The sequence below is a fragment of the Mauremys reevesii genome, linkage group 2, assembly GCF_016161935.1.
Source record: "Mauremys reevesii isolate NIE-2019 linkage group 2, ASM1616193v1, whole genome shotgun sequence".
Classification (NCBI taxonomy): Eukaryota; Metazoa; Chordata; order Testudines; family Geoemydidae; genus Mauremys; species Mauremys reevesii.
In genome coordinates, this window is record NC_052624.1 from 155140803 (window position 1) to 155151018 (window position 10216).

The 10216-nt window shown below is 56.9% G+C and overlaps 1 long non-coding RNA gene across 1 annotated transcript; it reads left to right on the forward strand.

The window, feature by feature from the left end:
- The first annotated feature begins 78 nt into the window (after positions 1-78).
- LOC120396678 lies at positions 79-2185 on the forward strand. The gene is made up of 3 exons (XR_005593296.1): positions 79-671; positions 1595-1800; positions 1884-2185. It is a non-coding gene; the product is annotated as an uncharacterized LOC120396678 (long non-coding RNA).
- The last annotated feature ends 8031 nt before the right edge of the window (positions 2186-10216 follow it).

Here is a 10216-nt window from a genome sequence, read left to right on the forward strand (position 1 = left end):
ATACAGATAAATAGGGATTGGGAACCCTAATCCTCTTGATTAGATTTACCATCTTCATCCAGCATTTAAGAGGCCTAATCCTCCAGCTAAAATAAATGCACTTGTAAGGAGAAATTAACTGCATGCACACACACCTGGAGTAGCCCCTCCTATGTCCTAACCAAAGCCTGGGTATTTCCTTGCAGGGCTACTGCTCAGAAAATATCTGCATATCAAGACTGGTGAATTGCACTCTCCTGTTCCCCTCAACCAGCCACCTGCCTGGTTGCTTCTCACTACACAGGCTCCTGTCATTAAATGACCCACACACACACAATTATTGGAAGGTTTCTGTCATCCCCTGAAAAGTTTGGCTCACAGAGGTTCTCAGTCTCTCTCTAAGAACAGGAAAAGCAGCCAGCCAGGTTCCTACTAATCCGCTCCCTGGAGGAGATTAACACTGCAGGGCGTTCAACCCCTGTTGTGCCAACAGCTGTGCCTGGTTAGGGGCCGTTACCATGCAGTGCTAGCCCCCAGTCCCAACAAGGGGCACAGGGAAGAAGTGAATGTGCCACTGCAGTGACAAAGGAGATCAGCTAACACAAAATGAACAGAGAAGAGGCACAGATCATAGAGTCAAACAAGGGACCCTTGGATAATGCAACCAGTTGATTCCACATGGACAGATGAGGGTGGGAAAGGTCCTCACAGTTACAGAGAACACCCTGCCCCCCATCACCCAGCTTCCCTCTGCTGAAGGCTGGGCATCTTGTCCAGTGCACAGAGGTGGCAGCATTGCAGGGCTCTGGACAAGTTGGTTCTGGAGAAGACTGCAACCTGGTGCCCTGCAGCCAGGCACATACCAGGGTCTCTCTCTCACTGCAGAAGGGGCAGGCAGTGATGGGGGTATTGGCCAGTCACACAGCCAGGCTCACAGCTCCGGGGAGGAATTGATATCCCCCACAGGCAGCAGAACTAAGGAGGAGTAGGAACTAGTGCACTGAGGATCATCACCCTCGCCCTATGCACCAGGTGTCAGGGCAGGCCAAGCAGAAGTGCATAGTATGGAGCACAAGCACATGCAGGCATGGTTCGGAGGGGAGGTGACTGGCTGGATGTCACTCAGCCAGCCCAGGCAATGCACTGGAAGCAGGTGTGGGGTTCAGCTTGTGGGGCAGGGGCTTGTGCTGAGTGGAGATATGGGGTTACTAGGGTGTTTAGTTCCTGCTAGGCAGCAGTTTAGACCATGCCCTGAACAAGGAAGGAGCGCCAGTCCGAACTAGCAGCTAGAGCAGGGAACTCCGCTTGGCATCTGCCCAGGGCACGTTGCTATTTCAGAGCTGGAACTCGCCCGCAGCCATCAAGAAATAATGAAACAAACCAGTATGGTTAGAGCAGAGGAACTAGGAGTCAGGCCTCCTGGGCTGGGGGGCCAGTGTTTAGAGCAGGGGAGTCTAGAAGGCAGGGTTCCCCAGGGCTCCATTCCTTAGGGTAGTGGCTACAGGACCAAGCTCCCTATGTGCTTGATGCTGTACTAACAGAACAAAAAGACAAGCACTGCCCTGAAGAGATGACAAGCCAACTATTTCTACCCTGCCATTGATTTGTTTTGCAGCCTCGGTCAAGTCGTATGGCTCCATCTTGCCTCAGTTTCCCCATCTCTCCAGTGCAGGACTGAGGCATCTGGAAGGGCAGCAGTGTATGGAGGATGCTTGCCTTGCCACAGCCTGTGTGGCATCTATTTTATGGAGCAGCCGGTTTCATGCGGCAGGGCTGCCACCCTAGTGTTGAACTCATTGTAACCCCTGAGAAAATGGCCAGGTACAACAGTTCCCTTGGAAAACAGATAACTATTTTAATGGTGTGTTTACACACACACAGTCTCTCTCTCTCTCTCTCTGCAGGACACTCCAAAGGAGGGGGCATTCATTATCTGTGCACATGGACAAGGTGAGACAAGCCATCAGCTACAACAGTACAAATTCACACAGCCAGATTTTTCAGCTATTCTCTATTGGAGTCTCAACATTTACATTCAAACTCAGGACAGCATCTGGTTTTCTGCACCCTAATAGCCAGCCCACCCCACCCAATATGGGCTGGGGGGATCAGCAGACAGACTGAAAAATGAGGAGGAGGAGAAGATGTGAATTTCCTTGATGGAGTGTTAATGTGGAAGTCTAATTAAAGCTCACAGACATATCAACAGTGTTAACCATTTCACTAGTCTGTGAAAGGGGCATGGCCAGGTATGCAGAACAGGCCAGGCTCCTGGGTTCTATTCCTAGCTCTCAAGGAGAACTTGGTGGATCTAGCGTGGAACGCAGGGCTCTGGGAAGCAGAATTCCTTGGTTCTATTGCTGGGCCTAGGAGGGAATGTGATCAAGTGGTTAGAGCAGGGGTGGAGTAGCAAACAGGAGTCCTGGGTTCTATTACCCCCCACTCCCTGAAACTGACTCAAGCTGGGTCCTGGAGCAACTCACTTCCCTTTGTGCCTGTTCCCCCATTTGTTCTTTGGGGAGAATACCTGCCTTCCTCACAGGGGGTTTTCATTGGTCTGTAAAGTGCTCTGAGATCCAGATGACAGGTGTTCGGGCAGAGACCTATAGGGTGTATGCCCGCCCAGGCTCATGTATGTGTATATATGTATGCATGAACACACACAGGTGTGTGCAAGGCACAAGGGTGTACATGCATATTTACAGGCATGTCTCCAGGTGTACATGTGTTGTGTGTGCTCTTAGGCCTGTGGGGGGCCTGGGTGTTGACATGTGTTCTTGGCTGTATAGGGTCATGCATCTGAGCATGCAGACAGACAGGCAGGCGTGCATACACTCCTGCATGCCCATGTGTGGGGGCGCCTGGTGATGTGTGTATGTGCCGATAGGCATGTACGTGCAGGGGAGGGCGTGTGAAGAGGTGAGGGAACAAAAGGCCCCTCAGCTAATCCTTCCCAAGGCCTGCTGCACTCAGAGGTAATTAGGTGTCAAAAGGTAAATAGCTGCTTAGCTTCCTGCTGTTCCTGGGTGGTGACGGCTTGGGGGAAGATGTGTGTGTAGCAAGGGGGTTCAAGCCAAGCAGACACTAGAGCCTGGCCCATTGCTTCTGGGGGCCTTGTGGAGATGGTCCAAGGGGGTGATGAGATTTTATCCAACACCTTGTACTAGATCCTGGCCAGTTCCTAAGATGCATGGCAAACAAAGCCCTGCAGGCACAGGGCAGGGCTCGGTGCCGGGGCACGCAGACACAGAGCAGGCTGCCTATGCAGATGCAAACAAGGGGTAGTTCTTGATGTGGAGAGAGGCTCCATTCATTAGGGGAATTGTGTCCTGCCTTGGGTGCATCTAGCCATGGGCCTGGCCACCCCACCCCGCTTTCTCTTGTCCAAGGCTGTGCACTGAAGTGGGGGGACACTGTCCCTCGGGAGCAGAGAGAAGGGCCAGACCCAGGCGTGCACAGATACAGGCCCACCACCCAAAAAAGCCATCATGGGGTGGGGATGTAGGCCAATCCAGGCAGGCATCGTGTAGGTGCCCAGGGCTCCACGCAGGCATGGTCACAGCCTGCTGCCGCTGTTGCCCAGGAGGCTCCCAGGGCTAAAGGAAGTAGCCCCCTCCACTCAGCTCCTAGGGCAGGGAAACATCCCATGCTGGCTTTCCCCAGCTGCCCCAAGCACCTGGGTCCCTGACTCCCTCCAGGAGCCAAAGAGATGTGAAAGAGGAGGAGGGGACACAGGGCACTATCCCTATGCCAACTGCAGGAGATGCAAAGCCCTCACCCTGTCTGCAGCAATGGGGCTTGGACAGGGGCCACCGTGCCCTGCAGCCTCAATAAACAGAAGGGGACCATGAAGTAGCTCTCACACGCTTCTTGCTCGAGACCAAGGAGCAAAGGCCTCCCTCCACATAGCACCTAGGGAACCACAACCTGCGCCCAGGGCTTGCTGTGACTCCCAGCCCGCATTCCTCAGCGGTAGCCCACCTCTCCCCCTCGCAGCACAGCCAGGCCACGGAGCCCCTCCAGGGCAGCCTCCCCACTCTAGGTCCCTCAGGCCAGGTCAGGAGCCCAGTGGCCCAGGCCTTGCTGTCCAGGAGGGGCCTGCAGCCATGAGGACACCAAGTTCTCATGCCCTTGGCCCATGAGACACTCTGAGTTCTTGTTTCTCTTGCCCCCCATGGGACCCTGAGCCCAGTAGTGTCTCCTCAGCAGGGAGGGAGCAATCGGGGCACCATTAAGAAGCTGTCAAAAGGGACCGGCTCGTTCCTCCAGCCACCGAGTGCCATAGAGTGTGGGGTTCGAGGTGGGGAGGCCCAGGGTGTTGCAGAGGAGAGCCAAGGTGTTGCTTCCTGCCTGCCTGTAGGCCAGAGAAGCTGGAAGCAGAAGGGGAGCTCTGCTGGCATCCCACTCAGGGCACCAGGTGAGAATCCACCAGCCCCTGGCTCCCCCTCCAAGGTTGGTTGGCATGGGATCAGCTGCCTCCCCCCGCCCCCCCCCACACCCATTTAGCGTGTGAGGCAGGAACCATGGTCCCATCACTTTGTGGGGCACACGAGAGGAACCAACCTGCTGCTCATGAGCAAGACCAAGACCCATGGACCCAGCTAGAGGTGCCACACAGGGGCCAGCCACCCCCTCACTTTGGGGAAAAATAAGCCGTGAAAGGCCTAAAGTGTATCCGGTGCCCCTCAGCACCTAGGGGAGCCCCCCGTGTGCATCAGGGCCCACGCCCTCCCGGGGCCTGCAGAGAATGCAGGGGTGGGAGCAGCTGCTGAAGGAAGCCCTGCCTGAGCCTCCTGTTCCCGTCAGTCCCTCTTCAGGGAGGGAGACAGAGATAAGGGAGATAAAGGGACTTAGGCGAACGTGCGGGAATTCACCTGCCCCCCTCCTCCTGCCGCTGCTGACAAGCCGGAATCAGCCCTCAGCAGCAGCAGGCGCTTAGGCAGGGATCTGCGAGGGCAAGGGGAGCACGTATGCCCAAGGGACAGAGTTCAGATGGGATTGCAGACAGGGCTGGGCTGCAAACACAAAGGGCTGGCCTCTTTTACCCGGTTCACAGGACCAGCCCCTCGCATGTACCTAGCATAGCGCCTGTTGGCCATGGATTCACCCCTCACACCAGGGCCAGCGCCCCTCTTCCCCTTTCACGGACTGCAACCAAAGAGAGACAGCAGCACCGGGCTGGAAAATGAACCCAGGTGGCCCAGAAAGGAAGATGCCCACCACTTCTCTACATCCCACTTCCTACCCAGCACCAGGACCAGAACCCGGCAGGCTCCATGCTCTAACTCCTACACCTCTCTCCTGCCCTGATTTATTTGAGTTTGGTGGAGGTTCTTGAGGGACAAGTCTTGCCTCTCTGAGAGCAGAGTAACCCAGCCACAGGCCAGGCCACTGCTGAGATAGAATCTGTGTTCAAGCAAAAGCGCAAAAACCTCCCACCTAGAGACCTGGGAGTGGGAGAAGGGTGACCAGATGTCCCGATTTTTGGGTCTTTTTCTTATATAGGCTCCTATTACCCTTCCTCATCCCAATTTTTCACATTTGCTGTCTGGTCACCCTAAGTGGAAGGGCCTGGAAGGCTTGCACGGGCGCTGAAGTGTTTGCACCTTATATGCCAGGCCCTGCTGTGGGGAAGTGCACACTGCTGGAGTCCTGGCTGGCACAGGCAGGGCATGGCTCTGGGGAAGCTCGCAGCGCTGAAGTCCCAGCAGATGTACTGAAGGGCCCTGAGAGGAAGAAAGCCACAACAGGTGGTGCTGGAATATAACGCCAGCAAACAGAGGCATTTTAGGATGCACGGGACCGGGCATCGCAGCAGGGGTCAATGGCACAGTGATAGACTCATTTCTAATCCAGCAGAGGGTAAAGAGCAGCTTCCTGCAGCTGGAGAGTGGGCTGGAGACCATGTGTAACAACTGCCAGGGCACCCAGGGGCTGGGGAACAGGCAACCTCTGCAGAGCCCAGCCAACATGTCCCCTAGCCAGCTAACCTTGGAGCACGGCCCACTGCCTGCCACTCCACAGTGCATATTCTAACAGGCCCCGGCTGCTCCAGACTCCACACCAAAACCAGATGGCAGGTGGGGAGCTCAGAGTGTTCATCATACAGGGATTAAGGGCCAGATGGTACCAGCCCCTGAACACAAGCCCGGCCATGCATTCCCAGCATCATAAGGGCCACACCTAGGGTTGTCAACTTTGATGGAAGCTATTCCGGGAGATTCCCCCCACAACATGATAATGTCATTTTCTTTAAATATCCTATTCAAATCTCCTGGATTGCTTTCAATAGTCACCGGGGAATCAATTCCAGGAGACTCCAGGCCAAACCTGGAGGGTTGGCAACCCTCTAGCCACACACATCCAGCACAGATTTTCTACAGTCACATCAATGCCTTTCATGGGGTGCATTGTGCATCTCCAGGGCATATTGGTACCCACCCCATAAGGCACGTTGTGCAGATGTGCTTTGCCTTTCCAGGGCTGTACGGTCGCATTACTGCAGGGCCTGCTGCATTTCCATCAAGCCTTTGGGACATCCCCTTCCTCCCCCTGGGGCATCGTTTGGCGGGTACCATGGCACTGAAGTCCCCCAGCGGCACTGACCTGAAATGTGAACAGGCACACAGGCAGAGGGATGGGGGTGCAAAGGCCTTGCTTGGATCCCCTACGTGCTACCTGGCCATCCCCAGCACTCCAAGCCCAGGGGAGATAGATGGACCTCGCCCCTGGGGAGAGAGAGGTCCTGGGCCTGGCTGCTGGGAAAGCATCCTGCTAGGAGTAGCCGTGCCCTGGCCAGGACTGGAGGCCTTGTCCATGTGGCTCCCATTCCAGCCTGGCGCCCCACACTCCTAATCTATGCGCAGGACTCTCTGCTGAAACCAGCAAGGCAGCAGGGGGCCCAGTGAAACCCAGGGGAGCCAGCGGCTGCACAAGGCCCTGCAGATAAGCAGCAAATCTCTGATAGCACCCCCAGCACATCTCAGTGCAAAGTCAAACAGCACTGGGCTTGGAGAGCAGCCGATAAAGAGCTCGCCTGACCCTCCTTCAGGGGAACAAAGACCTCCACTAACAGCCAGCAATAAAGCACTGACACTTCCCATTAACACTTCCCAACAGAGAACAAGGGGGCAGCGGGTGGGGCCTGGGGCTCATTGCCCCACAGGAGGCCCCATGAAAGGCCTGTGAGGATTATCCAGGTGCAGCAGTTGAGCTGCCTTGTTAGCAGCATCGAGGGGTCTTCAGCATCCATCTCACCCCTGCACTAGCTGCAGATCCCCTCCCCAGCAGAGCTCTGGGGTTTGGTTAAAGGGCTGGTGTATGGCCATCTAACACTAACATGTCTCCATGGTCTGTTTAATCCTCAGCTCCATCAGGCTGCCACCACAGGGTGGGGGAGGACAGTTCCCCCTCCCCGCTTTAGTGGTGGGGAAACTGAGGCACAGAGCTTAAGTGCCCTGTCCAAAGCTATGAGTGTTAGAGCAGGGAACAGAACCCAGGAGTCTTGGCTCGCAACCTGCTAGGCCTCGCTTTCTCTCCACCTAAAGTGATGGCAGAACACAGAGATAGGAGGACCCAGCCCCCCCCTCCTCTAACCACTAGATCCCACTCCCTCCCAGCACCAGAACAGACCCAGGAGTCCCAGTACCCTGGTGTTCTCTGCCCTGGAGTCAGTCCAGCCCCAGGGAAAATGAGAGCTGCCAATTTCTGCCTCAAACTAAGCCAGGGGAGTCCTCTGCAGCTCCCAGGGAACCCGAGCACACATCGGGGTGCACCATGGGCAGAGAGCCCTACCCCGGAGCCTGCCGCTTGCAGCCCTGACCGCACAGCACGCACAGGCTGCATTCCACAGCAGGCTCTTTCTGCGGTGACTTCATGGCAGGAATGCAGCTTCAAACAGGAAGTGAGGAGGCGCCAGGAATGCTGCTCCTGGCCTTTGGCACAGTGTTTTGTTTGTGCTTCTTAAAGGGCTGGATTCTCCCCCTTCCCCCCCGCCCCCCCCAACTTGACCTCTTAGGGATTAGTGACCCCCCCGCAACTTTCCAATTCAGTCCCCACCCCACGGGCATTCCAGCCACAGAGAGACCCTGCACCAGAGAAACAGGACGCAGCTGGGAGGCTGGGCAGAGCAGTGACTGCAGGATGCTGCACGTCCAACAGACTTGCGCCACAATCACCCCATCCCACGTGGCCCAGGCACAGGACAGGGGCCTAGGACTCCTGGGTTCTTGTTTCCAGCTCCCGTACACATTCCCTCTATGGGGACGGACAAGAGGCCTATCAGAGGGGCGGCAGGAGTTCCTGAGTTTCAAACTCAGCTCTGCCACCCATTCCCTCTGCATCCTCAGGCACATCACATCCCCAGTGATGCTACACACCTACCACACAGGGGGTGGAGAGGCTGGGCTGTGACAGAGGAGAGTCCCATGAAGCCACTTCCTCTCCCTGCACCCCCCTCCCCACTTACATTAGCATTCCCAGAGTGCTACTTACCCCTCACTGGGAAGCAGGATGAGGAGATGCCAGGCATGGGGTCTGGGTAGGAAGGTCTCTGCTGGCTGAGAAAGCTCAACCATCCCCCAGCCAATTTCAGGCTGTTACAGGCTCATCAGTTGCTTCCAAGTCACTCATCCCTGAAGCAGTTTGCAGACGCTGTTCGTAACGCAGACAGCTGGGCTGCTCCCCCGGGGCCAGTGAGTACTGCCCAATTGCTTCCATCCCTCTGGCAGAGCGGGGCTGGGCACCCCAGTCCCCCTACAGGGCAATGCTCTTTCAGATCACCTGGGCAAGGGTCTGATCTCTGTGCACTGAGAAGGGGAGGGCTGGGCCTGCAGGTGCCATGCAGGTACCAAGCCAGGCAGGCAGCCAGCATTCAGGGCTACGTGCTCCGCAAGGGTCTGCATGTATCTGTAGGGTGGATGCCCATGACCCTTTCTGCACCATGTCCTGAGGGTGCCCTGGCACAGCGGGATAATGCCCCAGGGAACACCAGATATGGGCACACTGGTACCCATGGCCTCTCCTCCAGCAGCTGGGCTGGAGCACAGGTACTGCGCTGGCCTGCCTGCCTCCCTCTCCTGTGCACCTGGCAGCCCGGTACCGGCCTGGTGCTCACCCCAGGGTGAGAACACACCCAGCTCCATGGGACTGGACAGCCTTTGAGCTCTGCTTGCTAGCGCTGTTCTGCATCTCAGTGCAGGCTCCTCATCAGGTAACCACCACCTGGGCAGGGAGCGGGGCCCTGCCCCAGCCATGCCCTTTGCTAGAGCCCACAGATGTTGCAAGTGTAAAGCTCTGTGGGGCAACCCTGCTCTAACCAGCTCCCTGCTCTGCACATGCACTCAGCTGCTTGCTGCGAGGGGACCTGCCAGGCCAGGGCATGGCTGCCTCAGGATCTGTCCCAAGCCCACCCACAATGCACTGCTGCCCGAGCAGCACGGGCGCTCTCTCCTGCAAACGCACACCTGTCCAGGAGGCTTTGGCCTGGCTGCCCCGTCCCAAGTCAGTGCAATGTGCTGAAGGGAAGCTGCTGCCCTCCAGCGTCCAGCTGCCCACAGTGCACTCAAAGGGGAGAGCGGGCACTGTACTGTGCAGTGGGACCGTCAGCCCAGCTGCTGCGGCCTTCCCCTGACCTCTGAGCAACATGCCCAACCAGGCCCCAGACGGCACTGCCAGCACCTCACCTGGGCTGGGACTACAGTGCAAACCTGGCTCCTGTGGGCCTGGGGTGCCCGCCCTCACCCACATTGTATCCTGCACCCCGGAGCTGGCAGCAGGGAGAGGCCCCACTGCTGCTGGAAATCTCCCCAGGTTGCACCGGGCTGCTCAATTAACTGGTAGGTTGGCCATGGAGCCTCCCAAGTCTGCATTGGCCCCTGGGACTAGAGGTGCCCCCCCCTGCTTGGCAGAATACAGAAAGAGACTAAGCCCTGCACAATCCCTATCATGAGAAGGAGGGACCCCAGAGCATCCCCCTACATCCCTAATGGGAAGGTGCATTTCCTCCTCCTCCAGAGTGTGCCCCTCGGATAGGAATGGGTATTTCCCTCATCAACCCCCTCTCTACTCTCCCCCACACAGCTGTCTGTCTCTAACCCGACTCGGGTGAGTGGGACACACCCCCTTTTCCTTTAAGCCCCATTGGTCCTGGGGAAAAATCATGCTCCCCCTCCCTCTTGGCTGCATCCACAGACCAGACACAGGAGCGAGTGAGTGCGGGGCAGGTGTATATCTATAT